This window comes from Crocuta crocuta, unplaced genomic scaffold, assembly GCF_008692635.1.
Source record: "Crocuta crocuta isolate KB4526 unplaced genomic scaffold, BGI_CrCroc_1.0 scaffold79, whole genome shotgun sequence".
Lineage (NCBI taxonomy): Eukaryota > Metazoa > Chordata > Mammalia > Carnivora > Hyaenidae > Crocuta > Crocuta crocuta.
Window position 1 is genome coordinate 864,684 of NW_027533329.1, and position 15,743 is coordinate 880,426.

A 15,743-nucleotide genomic window follows, 5' to 3' on the forward strand; every position below is an offset into this window, starting at 1 on the left:
GGGGGATAACTGTTCATAAGCATTTCCTAAGCTTATATATTTGGAATTAAATAAGCACCCCTAAAGATCTTGTTTATAACTGTCACTAAGTATTTAATATTTATAATAAAAACACAGTATTCTTTTGAAGTAGAGTCCCTCCTGTTTTATGGCATCGATTTCTGGCATAAGGCCAAAAAATTGCAGTTTGAATATAAATAAACTTCTTCCAAAAGCTAAAATGGATTGTCAAAAGTAGGGTTTTTTTTTTTTTTTTGTGGCCCAGCAAATATTATTATACAACAATGCTCATAATAAGCCTGATGCTATAAGATGGTGTAATATTATTCTAACCTGTGAAATGGGAGATGAGTGAAATGAGTCTACAAAATATAATTGGATGTCCTCCAGTGGCCAAATGAATTATAATAATATAAGAGATGTAATTCCTTGGGCAGAGCATTCTATTTCATTTCTTTAATGGCATGCTATTTTTCTTGGGCCTGATATAGTTCTAATAGATAGAATTTAGAAGAAGCTAAATTCTGCACAATACATATCTGGTTGCTTGAAGAAATCAAACACTGTGCATATATTGTTAAAGTTCAGGGCATGGCATTGAGCTTGAATGAATAATGGGTGATCAAAGAAAATTAAGGTTGTCCTTTTATCACAAATGTGAATAATCCAAGTAGGTATATTGAAAGCTAAAATATCAATGTTTGATTTAATTTGGGAAATCTTTTTGTAGATGAGAGGATATATAATTTAATGAACATAAGCCAATGTAAGGTTTCTACAGGACTATTAATATTGTTTTTTTTTTCTTTTTTCTAACTCACATGTTATTATAAGCAAGGGACCTAAATTTTCCCTCTCTGATTCTACATCTAAAAAGCTGGGTTTTTTTTGTTTTTTTGTTGTTGTTGTTGTTGTTGTTGTTGCAACATTATATATGTGGATTGCCTTCTATAATCAGTTTGTTTGGCTTTCTTCTTTTCCTCAATCATTTCTAGTCTCTCCAGAGGAGAAATAGAGAAAAAGCAAATACAACCCTCAAGCCTTTATTTATCTTGTTAGTAGGTACTTATTGATCGTACACTGTGTGTAAAGCATTGTTCTAGTAGTTGTACTTTTAATTAGAGTGCTGCACATTTGGATCTCAGTATAAATAGGGAAAGTTCTTCCCAATTATTGATGAGGTCGCTTTTTTTCTTATATATGGAAGTGTATTAGAGACAAACTTGAGGTAAAGAAGAAATATATATAATTTAAACAATGAGTATTGTCTTAAAGTTTGAATTCAGAAAAAAATATTTATAAGAATACAAAACAAAGGATGTAACATCTTAGCAGTAAGAAAATGGAGTTATCAGATGACTTGATAGAATTTTGTTAAAGAGAATTTCAGACTAGTATTTCTTATATATACCTCCCTAGTGACTACAAAGTAGAATCAGGATATAATTCAATGTTAGTATGTCTATCACTACTATCTTAGAGTAGATTTACATTTTTTTTTCTAATGTTTTATTTATTTCTAGGAGAGAGAGAGAGACAGCGTGAGCAGGGGAGGGTCCGAGAGAGAGGAAGTCACAGACTGAAACAGGCTCCAGGCTCTGAGCTGGCAGTCAGCACAGAGTCCGACGCGGGGCTCGAACCCACGAACCGCGAGATCATGACCTAAGCGAAAGTCGGACGCTTAACCGACTAAGCCACCCAGGCGCCCTGAGTAGATTTACATTTCTAAAACATGGCTTCTTACTTACTACTTACAAAATAAAACCCAAATTTCTTTGCAAATTATCCAAAGTTAATTAATATCTGCCTTACATCTAGGCATTTTCCCTGGACATACAAGTAATTTTGGCAAACTGTACTATCTGCTATTTCCTGGTGATGGTCCAGACTTTTGCTGCACTATTTCTTGGGCAATATTTTCCCATTTAAGAGGAATGCTCTTTCTCTAATCTGTCACATCAAAATCTAGTAAATTCTTTAGTATTCAGATCAAATATGTCCCCGACAATACCGTTTTAGATTCTTCCTATTGGAAATAATCTTCTCTCTGAAACCCCGTAGCTTGTTACAATATATCCAGGCAAAGACTTGCACAGGGGAGGCAAGGCTGGATAGAATGGCAAAGCTGGTCATACCACCTGATTAGGAATGGTCCACTTGGAGAATTCTCAATAAGTAGGGAAACTGCTGCTTCAGTCTTCTCAGTACACATTAAAAAAAAAAAAAAAAAAGCTTTAGACTATTAAGCTGTTGTTTTTTGTTTTGTTTTGTTTTAGCTCACTGGCAATGAATAAGTATTATTTGCCTGAGAATTCTTTAGTCACCTGTTAGAATGTTTGTGTCCATACAGATATTTTGTACATGTGCATATATCAATTTTTTTTAGTTCAACCTCAAAAATGATTCACATAGATTTCTCAGAAAGTGAAAAGGTGGGCACTGTAGATACTTTGGGAACTCTTGGGAAATGAAAACAAAACAAAACAAAACAAACACAAACAAAAACCCCCCAGAATTTTCTTTGGACTAATCACTGAGAGAACTGTAGGCTTTTAATGGAAAAAATATATAGCCAAGAAAGTCCCTAAATTATTATGAATTTGAGTTCTGAGCATCACAGAAAAACCACACTTACAAGGTTAAAGAACAATTAAACAAAAGAAAGGTAAAACCAACCAACCAAACCTAAACTTCATAATCATATGGATAACAACAGTTTATTTTGATTTGCTCATTAAAAAACAAATTAATATTCAGTCTACTATATTTCTTTTGTTAAAATAAAGCAATGTGTATTCATTCTGATCTCTTAAATTGCAAATGTTGATTCTTATGCCCTTTACTTTGCTTAATAAAATTCTGAGTAAAGAGTAACAGTGGAACAAATATATATTATTTGCATGCTATTAAAGTCTAGGTTTGAAGTACATGACTTTAGTCTAATGCATTCCCTCCTGCGCCACCTGTAGAGGTAGTGTAAGGTAGTAAGTAAAACAACAAGGACATTAGCTTTATATTTACAAAACAGGTGCCTCATTTAACAAAGGATGCATGCCAGAAGAGAAAACTCTGGGCAAAGAATGAAGACAGAATGAGATAATTGGAGAATTTCATGGACTCAAACATTTAAATAATTACCTTAATCATCATGCAAATGAATGATTATCATAAATGAATTCCTGATAATATTAAAACCCTCAAAATGTACTTCAGATATGCACTTAAGAATTCAGTATTATCAGACTTGATAACTTTTGTTGTATAGCCTTTAGAATCAGCCTCTAAACAAATTCGATTTTAGTTGCTTTTAAGAGCGGATTTTACTTCAAAATCATGCAAATTTCATGGAAAAGAGGTTGACTGCGTATACTCCTGAATTTGCAGGAGGAAGCAAAAATCTGTTATTTATTTAATTAATGAACCTTATCCTGATGACATTCAGTTCTCCTGTGCATCCAATTCTTGTTTCTACTTCTGCTAAACGTATTTTGTAACAGATACTAAGTAATTTCAGTTTAATAATAATATATTTAACTGTTATATCTGTGTATGTATATATGTGTGAGTGCATACACACAGTATATATAAATACATATTATAACATACTTAATTGTTATATCCGTGTACATGTGTGTATATATACAAATACTATATGAATATATATGTAACTTATTTACTATAACCCAGTAGGAATTAGAAATGAACTCTTTTCATTTTCTCCTTTTATTTCTCTAATGCTAGTAAGAGTGATTTGAATAAAAATGTTAGCTGATTAACTTTAATAATTGAAATGTGGAATATATCCCATATCAACAGACTGTTTAGAGGAAATAATTCCAGATGACCTTACTAGCGATGATTCAAACTTTTAGACATTGATTACACCATGAATACATGAGTATTATATTCACTACCCAAAGGAAGTTTAGTAATGAATATATTTTCAAATATTTTAATAAAAACACTTTATTTATGCTTCTACATTCAGCTAGCTTATGTGAATGTGCTTATTTTTTAGGCTTAATGTAATGAGTTCTATTTCCAATGACATCAATCAGACCTAGAGAGAGAAAGAAGTCATTTAGATACCCTAGGAGAAATTTTCTATGTAGATATAACCATAAAATTGTCATTAAGTATAGATGTTAAGAATGTCTGATGTTCTCAAAGTAGGTAGATAAAAGAATTGAGTTCCACTGGAAAACAGAATGAATGAGACATTTTAAGAACATCTGAAACATTACAGTAACTACAACTCATACTAAAGTGCATTTTTCAATTCATTTATTTTTTTCATATGTTGTGCTGTGCTTATTGTGAAAAAGAGTCTGAGGCAAGTTGGATTCAAATATAAAAAAGTAAAGTTTTAAAGGGAAATAACAATAAAAGAAAACATGTAAAAGAGATAAGCTATTTGTACCCTGAGTTAAAAGATCCTCCCAAACTTTTATATGAAATGTAACTCTAAACGCAATGTTTCCATGGCTTCATTGCATACTTATTCCTCTACCTGTTATAATCTGCACTCGCTCTCTACTACAATATTGAACCTGCTTACCTGGGAGGACCAACTGCCTGCTTGTTAATAAATCTGAGAGCATTCTTCAGCATTTACTTACCTAACTTTCTCTTTTTATTATTTTTATTTTTATTTATTTCTAGGAGAGACAGAGAGAGACAGCGTGAGCAGGGGAGGGTCAGAGAGAGAGGGAGTCACAGACTGAAACAGGCTCCAGGCTCTGAGCTGGCAGTCAGCACAGAGCCCGACGTGGGGCTCGAACCCACGAACCGCGAGATCATGACCTAAAAGAAAGTCGGACGCTTAACCGACTAAGCCACCCAGGCGGCCCTTACCTACCTAACTTTCATTTAGCTTCCCATCTGCCTCAGCAGTAAGTATTTTGATTTTCAAAATACTCTTGTTTCCTTGCTGGTATTGCTTTGTCCTTTAACAGCAGTACACTTCATTGGTCAAGGATAGCATGTTTTTTTCCTGCTCTGGAAGCTAAGCACATGATTTTTTCATAAAGGGCATGGAAGGGTTATACTAATATAGATCTATAAATATGCTGCCTAGCTTAATAGATAATATAGGAACTATATATGAAGCAAGTAAAAATTCACACTAATTGCTAAATTACATTGTGTGCATACCTGTAACCGCAGTGAGATTGGCAGAAAAGTTGAAATATGGTAGTCGGGTTCAACTCAGAGATAAGGTTAGAAAGAACCAACCACTTAAGAAAAGAATGTTAGGTCTTGCACAGTTTCAGGGGATGTCCGTGCTTGTGGCCAGGCAGGGGAAATTCTAAAATCATATATAGCTTGAGAAATAAGTATACAGTAATGTAGCTGCATCACTAAAGTTATGCACAGAAGGCCCCAGTGTTGGCTGTTTAAACACATGTAATGTGATAATGACAGAAAACCCAAATTAGTGGAAAGACATTTTGAAGATTAAATCTCTCCTGCCTGACTTGGAATGGGATGCTCATGTCCTGGGTTCTCCAACTTCCAGATATGCACTTAAGAATGTAGCATTAGACTTGATAACTTGATAACAATGTATAGGAGAGTAAACAGGCTTTTGCCTTTTGAAGGTATAGGTGACCTTTACACACACACACACACTCTCTCTCTTTAGTTGCTTTTCTGCAGGGAAAGAATGTTAATTATTTGAACCCTTTCCTGGGGATTGAGGGACTAAAATGCAAAATGGTTACATGCATGGGGGTGATCCCTAGGATTATAAAAGCCTACCTTTGGCCTCTGAATCTGTTCTAATATAGTACTACTGGGATGGAGTAAAATTGGGGAATCTCAGAGGCCAATGACTATGTGAATAACTGCTTTATTTATTTATTTATATTTATTCAAATTTTTAAATGTTTATTTATTTTTGAGAGAGACAGCGACAGAGAGACAGAGACAAAGTTAGAGCAGGGGAGGCGCAGAGAGAGAGGGAGACAGAAATCAAAGAGACTCCAGGCTCTGAGCTGTCAGCATAGAGCCCAATACTGGACTCAAACTCACAAACTGCAAGATCATGACCTGGGTTGAAGTCAGACGCTTAACCAACTGAGCCACCCAGGCACCCCATTTAACTGCTTTAAATGTAATCAAGTGAAAGAGTCTAGCAGAGTGGATAAAACAGGACCCAAATATATGCTGGTTGTAAGAAACCCACCTCAATATAAAGATAGATTATAGACCAAGAGAAGGAAAAACATATCCCATGCTAATATAATCAGAATAAAGCAAGAATAACTATATTAATTTCAAACAAAACCAAACTTCAGAACAAGAGAAATTATTAGGGCTAAAGATAGTCATTTCCTTATGATTCATCTGGGACCTTCATCAACAATCATAAATCATGTCATAAATCACATACCTTTGATATAATGTGATTACAAATATCACCGTAACTTTGTGATTCTCCTTCCCAAAACATATAACTTCAGTCTAACCATTAAATAAACATCAGACAAATTTCAAGAGGGGCTCTACAATATGTTTGAAGAGTGCTCCCCCAAATTATCAAGATCACCAAAGGAAAGGTTGAGAATCTGTCACAACCAAAGGAAGACATGATTATTAAATATAATGTGGTATTCTACTTCCGATCCCTAGAGGAGACAAAGGGCATTTGGTACAAGTTAAGAAAATTTTAATGAAATATGGACTTTAATTTGATTATATTGGATCAACATTGATTCATCAATGTAACAAATTATCATACTAATCTAAGATGCTAATACAGGACATTGGGTGATATAGGTATATGGGAAACTGAAGTCTCTGTTCAATGTATCGGTAAATTGAAAACCATTCTAGGGGAGCCTGGGTGGCTCAGTCAGTTCAACGTCTTACTTGATTTCAGCTCAGATCATGATTTCATGGTTGGTGAGTTCAGGCCTGGTAAGGAGCACTGTGCTATCAGCTTGGAATTCTCTCTCTGCCACTTGTCTGTTTCTATTCTCTTTCTCTCTCAAAATAAATAAAAGTAAAAAAAAAAAACAAAACAAGAAAGCTATTCTAAAGTAGGAAGTTTGTTAATGAAAACATTAAAAGTCAATAAAAAAAGTCCTTGAAATGTGTTCAATTGATTACAATATTAGCGACTGCTTACACATTACTTTTTATTTTATTTTATTTATTTTATTTTTTTACATTTATTTATTTTTGATAGAGAGAGACAGATTTCCAAGTGGGGGAGGGGCAGAGAGAAAGAGGCACAGAATCCGAACCAGGCTCCAGGCTCTGAGCTGTCAGCACAGAGCCCGACGTGGGGCTTGAACTCACAAAGTGTGAGATCATGACCTGAGCCAAAGTTGGACGCTTAATCGACTGAGCCACCCAGGTGCCCCACTTACATATTACTTCTGATTCAGTTATCAGGAATAACTGAGGAAAACTCAAGATTCTTATATAACAATTGTGGTCAGATCTTTTAAAACCAATACAGAACAATAGAAAGCTGGCTCCCTTTTGAACATGCTGCATTTAAGAAAATCTAAGGATTGTTTTCCCCCCTTGAGCACTGGTTGTATGGAAACCAATTTGACAACATATTATATTAAAAATAAATTGAATTAAAAGCCAAAAAAAAAAGAAAGTCTAAGGAAGACATTTTATAACAGCAAAGAAGTTTAAATATTTAAATTGTTAAGGAAGTTGTGAAATCCCCTCTTCTGCAGGTGTTTATAAATATAATTATTTTAGGTATAATCTAATCAGAGACAGATTGATGAATGAGGTGACTCCTTAGATTTGCCTCTTCTGATAAATTTAATATTATATAGCAAGTTGCCATCCTGAGGAAAATAATTGAACATTGGAAAATGATGAACAGTAGGAAGAGAAGACATAGATGAAATGGAGGCTTACACTGTACTTGAAACTATTAACATGATGAAAAGCCTGAATTTTGGTACTGGATAGATATTTGTGTCCATTTCACAATGTCAAAAACCCATTCATTCAATGAGCTCTTTGTTCTGAGGAGCCTGAAATTAAGTCCTCCATTAGAAACAACCTCAGGCTGCACGGAGTCCCAGTTCCAGGAAAAGCCTCAGCTGAAGCCATCCTTGGACCGCCCTCGGATCTGCCAATCAAAAGAAATGTGTAACATTCCTGTGGTCTTGGAGACGAGTCAGGGTGGGGAGCTGCAGGTAGTTACTTTGTACAAACTTGCCAATCAATCACTGCTTGCCTAAAATTGGTCATTTTAAAAGACCCTCAAAGGTCATGATTGGGTCCCGCCAAATGTAACAGACGCCTTGCAGATACTGAATGGTCAAAACTTGTTACTATGCTGTTACTATGGGTGCTGTACAATTATGACTGGTGCTTATGTAATAATGCAAAATGTACAATGTGTGCACGGTAACCCCCCCGCCCTTCCCCCATAAAAACCCTGCTTGCCACTGTACGGGGCTTCACCTTGCTGCTGCTGCGCTGCGAGATGGGTGAGCCCCTGCTCGAGCTTGTAATAAAGACCCTTTTGTTCTTGCATTGGTGCCGGCTCCTTAGAGGTCTCTGGGGACTCGCGATTGGGGCATAACAGTTCAATAAATAGTAAGTGTCTATAATTAACATACTTTGATAGTTGAGAGGTGCTATTAAATTTTTAAAAAAATGCTTTTTAATGAAGCAGAAAATATAGAATTAAAAAACAACTGGGGCGCCTGGGTGGCTCAGTCGGTTAAACGCCGACTTCAGCTCAGATCATGATCTCCCAGTTCGTGCATTCAAGCCCCGCATCGGGCTCTGTGCTGCCAGCTCAGAGCCTGGAGCCTGTTTCAGATTCTGTGTCTCCCTCTGTCTCTGACCCTCCCGTGCTCATACTGTCTGTCTCTCTCAGAAATAAATAAAAACATTAAAAAAAAAGAAAAATAATTTCATTAAAAAACAAAACACAAAAAAACCCAATTAGAGATTCTGACTTTTTCTTTTCTCCTTCTCCTCCTCCTCCTTCTTCTTCTCCTTCTCCTTTATTGTTTACAAAGCCCAGTATTTCTTCAGTTATAACTAATTCAAAGAATCTTATCTTGGTTAGTTAAAGCATAAGAACAAAGGAAAGATTAATCTATACTGTGGATACTTTCCTTACAAATGGTTATTTTCTCAATTTCAACAGATTCTATAACATGTCTAAACAACCCTGGATTTTAGATTATTTTTTCCCCTGATTCTTAATATTTTTTTCCTTAGTGTTGTCTTAATTTTAATAAAGTATAAGCCCTTCCCTCAAGACTACCATCAAGACCAAGCCTCTTACTTTTAACAGGTAACTAGGATTTCCATTGAAATCTTAGAAATTGAGGCTACTAGGTATATGAACAGCCTTAACTTCCTGGCCACATTCCTCATCCATACATATTTATCTGATCTAAAATTGTTTTTATCCTATATTTTCATGGGCTGAAACCACTTTCCATTTAGTCAATAAAGAATGAAAAAGTGTTTGCTCTGTGACAAACATTATGAGGAACACTATTTGAAATCATGCTACCATTATATACTCTTAATTCCTTGTTCCCGGAGTCTTTTTCAGCATTAATTATTCCTCTCTTCTTTGGCTCATTTATTCATACCAGCCTGTAAATAAGCCTATCAATTGTTTGTGATCTAAAATAACAAAAAAGTGAATTTTCATCATTATCCCTAAATTATTGGAATCTTTTTGTTCCTTATCAATGTTCATAAAGTCACAATCATTGTCTATTTTATTCTTAATACTTTTCAAAGAAGTTCCCACTACAACACACACACACACACACACACACACACACACACACACACACAGAAACAGAAACTGCTCTTATGAGGAACACAATAATCATCTCATTGCCAAAACAGATAAACATGCTTTAAAAAAAAATATTTCGAGAAAGAGAGAGAGAGACTGAGCAGGGGAGGGGCAGAAAGAGAGACTTGGGGTTTCGCTTGGGGCCCAATGCAGGGCTTGATCTCATGACCATGAGATCATGACTTGAGCCAAAATGAAGAGTTGGATGCTTAACCAACTGAGTCATCCAGGCTCCCTAACAAGCATGCTTTTTAAAGGTTTCCTGCTGAATGTATAAGCTACTTTTGTAACTATAACAGGCATTGCCTTGCAGAATGTCTCTACCTCCCATAAGACAGAGATATTATTTTCTCATGGTTCTCTGTTACACTTGCTCTCCTTTTCACTCCAGGATTAGAGTTCTGTTCCCCTTATGTGTAGTTCACTATATTTTTTTTAGGTTATTGAGGATTTCAAAATTGTAACCTCTCTTCTGAGCTACATATTAAAAATGGTTTTTTAATAAACATTAAAAAATGTTTATTTACTTTTGAGAGAGAGAGACAGAGTGTGAGGAGGGGAAGGGCAGAGAGAGAGGGAGAGACAGAATCTGAAGCAGGCTCCAGGCTCTGAGCTGTCAGCAGAGAGCCTGACGCAGGGCTTGAACCCACAAACCATGAGAACATGACCTGCGCTGAAGTCAGACACAACCAACTGAGCCACCCAGGCACCCCATGAGCTACTCATTTTATATCACATTTTGTTATAGCAGTGCAGGAAGAATGATTAATAATTAATACTGAAAATTTGCCTATAGAATATTTTTATTCTCCCTTTATAACCCCTACTTTCATGTCTATATTTAAGACCCTTATTATCTATATCTGTGATACTGCAGTAATTTCATACTTGCTCACCTTGTTTTTCTTATTGTCCCTTTTCAATTTATTCTTACCTAACTTTATCTAACTGGATAATTTCATCTAAAAGCAATCTGGCCTATTCTAAACTTCTACAAAATATGTCAGGGATTCAGCTTTACTTTTAGAAAAACATATATATCTTTATGACAGAACTCAAGGACTTTCAAAGTCTAGTCTCTACCTATTTCTTTTCACTTATACCCTCAAATAGCTTTTTTAAATAAATTATGCCAAGTCATGTTTTTCATGCAAGTAGTCTTTTTTTTGGTGTACTTTTTTTTCCATTTTGTCAGGCGAATTTTACTTATATTTGAAGACTCAATTCAGACATTGTGTCCTATAAGGAATTTTCCCTAAACTTCTAGGTTTAGCTGAGCAGCCTTCCACTGATTCTCCTTGGCAAAGTTACATATCTATTTCTTCCAATTTATGTCATTTAGAAATAATCATCTAGGTTTGTTCCTTCTCTAGTAGAAAATAATTTCCTTGAAGTCTAAATTTTCTTTGCCTAGCACAGTACAGGGCACGGTTCAGGGTAAAATTAAATGATAAATTTGTGACACTGGCTTCCAGGAAGATGGAATAAATGTACTTTCCCCTATTCATCCTACTATGTACAAGTGAAAAATGAGAACATCATATATAATGCAACATAAAACTGAAAGGCGGAGAGAAGGCTGATGGAATGATGATACAAAGAATGACACAGTGGTGAGTATCATTTTGGGGGAGCTTTATTTTGCCTCAAACATCTTAGACTTGGGGTGGACTAAGTTAGCAACCCCCAAACACCAATAAGCACAGACAAAAAGTTAAAAATAACCTAAGCAAAACCCTGTAAATCCATTCTCTCTAGTCAAAATATCAGACAGAGAAGGACCTTAGCAAGACAGAAAACTTTTTTCTTTTTTCTTTTATTTATTTTTTATTTTGCTGAGGGTGAAGGAGCAGAGGAGGGGCAGAGAGAGAGGATAGAGAGGGAATCACAACCAGGTTCTGCATGTCAGCGCAGAGTCTGACCGTGGGGCTCAATCCCACAAACCGTAGGATCATGACCTGAGCTGAAATCAAGAATCCAATGTTCAACCAACTTAGCCACCAAGGTGCCCCAACACAGAAAACTCTTAGATAATAACTTCTTGATTCCTGTTAAACACTACAGAAAAACTGTCCTCCTCCAACTTTGTCAGCAAAGACCAAGTAAAGAGCCTAGTTATCCATCCTTACCAGGTTACAGAGAGGTCTTCCAATCTCCCCTCTCCACACAGAAGTATTAGAGAAGAATTACTAGGGGAGCAGGGATTTTCACCCCACTGGACAGTAAGATCTTCCCTTTCAACCCTATATAGTATTTAAGTAGAGATCATGAAGAGACTGGGCTTTCACTCCCACCAATTCCTATCAAATCTCAGTATGATCTTTTGTAGTTATAAGCAAGATTTTTCTTTTTTTTTTAAATTTTTTAATGTTTTATTTATTTCAGAGAGAGAGAGAGAGAGAGACAGTGTGAGCAGGGGAGGGTCAGAGACAGAGGGAGACACAGAATCTGAAACAGTCTCCAGGCTCTGAGCTGGCAGTGAGCACAGAGCCCAAAGTGGGGCTCGAACCCACGAACTGTGAGATCATGACTTGAGACAAAGTCGGACACTTAACCGACTGAGCCACCCAGGCACCCCATAAACAAGACTTTTCTAAAATTTGTTTTGAAAAGGCAAGAGAACCATTTTGAAAAACAATTTTAAAGTTAAAAAATAATTTGGGGCAAATCACTCTGATTTTAGGACGTATCACATAGCTTTAGTAATCATGATTGCATGTTATTGGTAGAAGGATATACGCAAACATCAACAGAACAAAATAAAGAACCCAGACATATCCCCATGAAAATTATGGGCAAATGATTTTGACAAAGATACAAATGTAATTCAATGGAGAAAGTATAGACTTTGAAGTCAGTGGTGCTAAAACAATAGGAAATCTACAGGCAAATAAATGAACCTCAACCTAAAACATATCAATTTTATATAAATTAACTAAAAATGGATCATGGACTTAAATGAAATACATCAAACTTTAAAATTTCTAGATAAAAGCAGGAGAAATTCTTCGGGACCCAGCTACAGACAAAAAGTTCTTAGACTTGACACACACATGATCCATAAAAATTAAAAGAAAAAAGAATTATAACTTGGAGTTCATAAAAATTAAAATTTCTATTCTGTGAAAGGCCTTATTAAAATAATAAGAAATTAAGCTACAGACTGGGGGAAAATATTTGCAAATTACATATCTGATAAATAAATCATATCTAGAATTAAGGACTCTAAAAACTCACTGGTTAAAAACAAGCCAGTTACAAAGGAGACATAACACATGAAGAGACATTTCACTGAAGACGGCATAAAGATGGCAGTAAGCACAATAAAAGGTGTAATTCAGCATCACCAGCCAAGGGAAATGCAAATTATAACTATAATAAGATATCACTAGATATCTTTAAAATGGATATTTATTTTTTAATTTGACAATATCAATTACTGGCAAAGACAGAGAAACTGGATTGCTCATATACTGCTGATGTGAATTTAAAATGTTATTGTCACTCTGGGAAATAATTCGGCAATTTATTTAAAAAATACAAAAAGGGGCTCCTGGTTGGCTCAGTCGGTTAAGCTTCTGACATCGGCTCAGGTCATGATCTCACAATTAGTGGGTTCGAGCCACTCATCGGGGTCTGTGCTGACAGCCAGCTCAGAGCTTGGAGCCTGTTTCAGATTCTGTGTCTCCCTCTCTCTCTGACCCTCCCCTGCTCACGCTGTCTCTCTTTCTCTCTCTCTCTCAGAAATAAGTAAAACATTTTTAAAAATTTTAAAAAAATACAAACAGCTATTTACTAGATGACCCAAAAATTGTACTTCTGGACATTATCTCATAGAAATAAAAACTTAAATCCACACAAAAACCTGTAAATGAATGTTCATAGCAGCAAGTTACCAAAATCTGGAAACTAACATATCCCTTCATAGATGAATGGTTGAACAAACTAGTACCTCTTAATCAGGAAATACTACTCAGTAATAGGAAAGAATGAATTGGGTGCCTGGATGGCTCAGTCCCTTAAGTGACACACTCTTGATTTCGGCTCAGGTCATGAAGTCACAGTTTGTGAATTCCAGACCTGAGTCCTGCTCTGTGCTGACTACTCAGAGCCTGCTTGTTATTTTCCTTCTCCCTGTCTCTTGTCCCCTCCCTGGATCAGGCTCTCACTCTGAAAATAAATAAATAAATTTTTAAAAAACTTAAAAAGAAAAAGGAATGAATTACTGATAAACACAACTTGGATGGGTCTCCCGTGCATTATGGTGAAAAAAAAAAAAAGACAAAACAAAAAACTTAACTATCGTGTATGCTCTGTTTCAATATGCATAACATTTCTGAAAAGACAAAATTATAGAGATGGAAAACGGTTTAGTGACTGCCGTGGGTAAGGGAGGGTGAGGGGAGAGCAATGCAGTGACTATAAAGGGTGGCTTGATGAAGACCTTTGTGGTGTTGAAGTAGCTCTGTGTCCTGACTGAATCGCTGATTACACAAATTTACACGAGTCAAATGGCAACCATACACACACTATTCCAATGCCAAATTCCTGGATTTGATTCTGTGCTATAACTCTGCGAGACGCAACCTTCCAGGAAACAGCGAAGGGCACCTGGGGCTTCTTGGCAATACTTTTGTAACATCCTGTGACTCCATGTGAAGTATAAGCACCTGACAGTTGGCTTTTTGGATTGTGAGGCAGGTGCCTGACAGCTCTTCAAAGACAACTATCTGGAAGGAACCCACTGCCAGCTACGTGACTAGATAGAGAGCCAGGCCGCCCCACCCCCGAAGTTTCTTTTGTTCAGAGGTCTCTGGTTTGACTGCTCCTTTCTCCTACTCCGGTTTCCTCGTTTGTTTCTCCCTTCTAGCGCTTTAATGCTGGCGCTTTAATTTTCCCGCTTCTGTCTGAAAGCCACCAATACCCTTCAAGCCCGCGAAACGGGAACCCTAGACGCCCAGCCTCCGCCCCAATAAAAGCAGAACCCGAGGCACGTGGTCTCGCGCCCTACCTGTGACCTCGGGCAGGGCTCAGATTCCTCCAGGACAGGTGAGTAATAAACCCTGTTTTCTTTTTCCAAGTGTCTTGAAGGTTTTTGCCGAAGTGGGTCTCGCAGTCACAGTAGGAAACACCACACGGGACAGCCACGAGTCTGACTCCCAGAGGGCAGATGTTAGCGGGGGTGGTCTCCGCTTGGGCCCGTGGGAGTGTCGTCAGGCATTTCTAGCTGATTATCGATTATCCAGAGGCTGAGAGTCGCCCAAAACGCTGTGACTATTTCAATATAAAAAACCTGAACGGCACCAAATTAAAAACTTAAAGTGAAGTAATTGGAAATGCCCCGAGGCCATTTTCATGTATACCTTCCTTGTTTGAAAGATCCGCAGATCTTAATGCCAAACTTGGTGGAAAGGTTATTTGTGCACGTAGACTCAAGTCTGAGACGGGGAGATGGGAAGCAAGGGTAGATGCCAAGATGTCCCACAGACGCTGAATTACGGAGAGGGAGCGTCCTGGAGGTGTGGAAGTTCACAACACTGAGCTGTCTACTCTCCCAGTTGCTGTTGAAAAGCAGTCCTTCATTAAGGATTAGGCCATCTGGGCAGATGCTTGGCACTAGTCTACAAGAATGATAAGCCATCGCTGGAATATATTTAAAATGGGAAGCTAGTTAATAGAGTTTCTCAGAGGCACATATTAACGTAACTGGCAGAAAGTAAGTTCTTTCTGCTCTAATTAAAGTAGCAATTTAAAACTTGGTGAGGACCAATATATCTCTAAGTATTTTGAGGATCAGCATCTCGATGTTGCATGTTATAATTAAAGGCCACATTACTAACTCAGAAATAAGCCTGATTGTAGTATGATCCTGGCAGAGCCAGCCAAAACTCTGGAATTGAATTTAAAATTCATGGCAGAATATTATTTA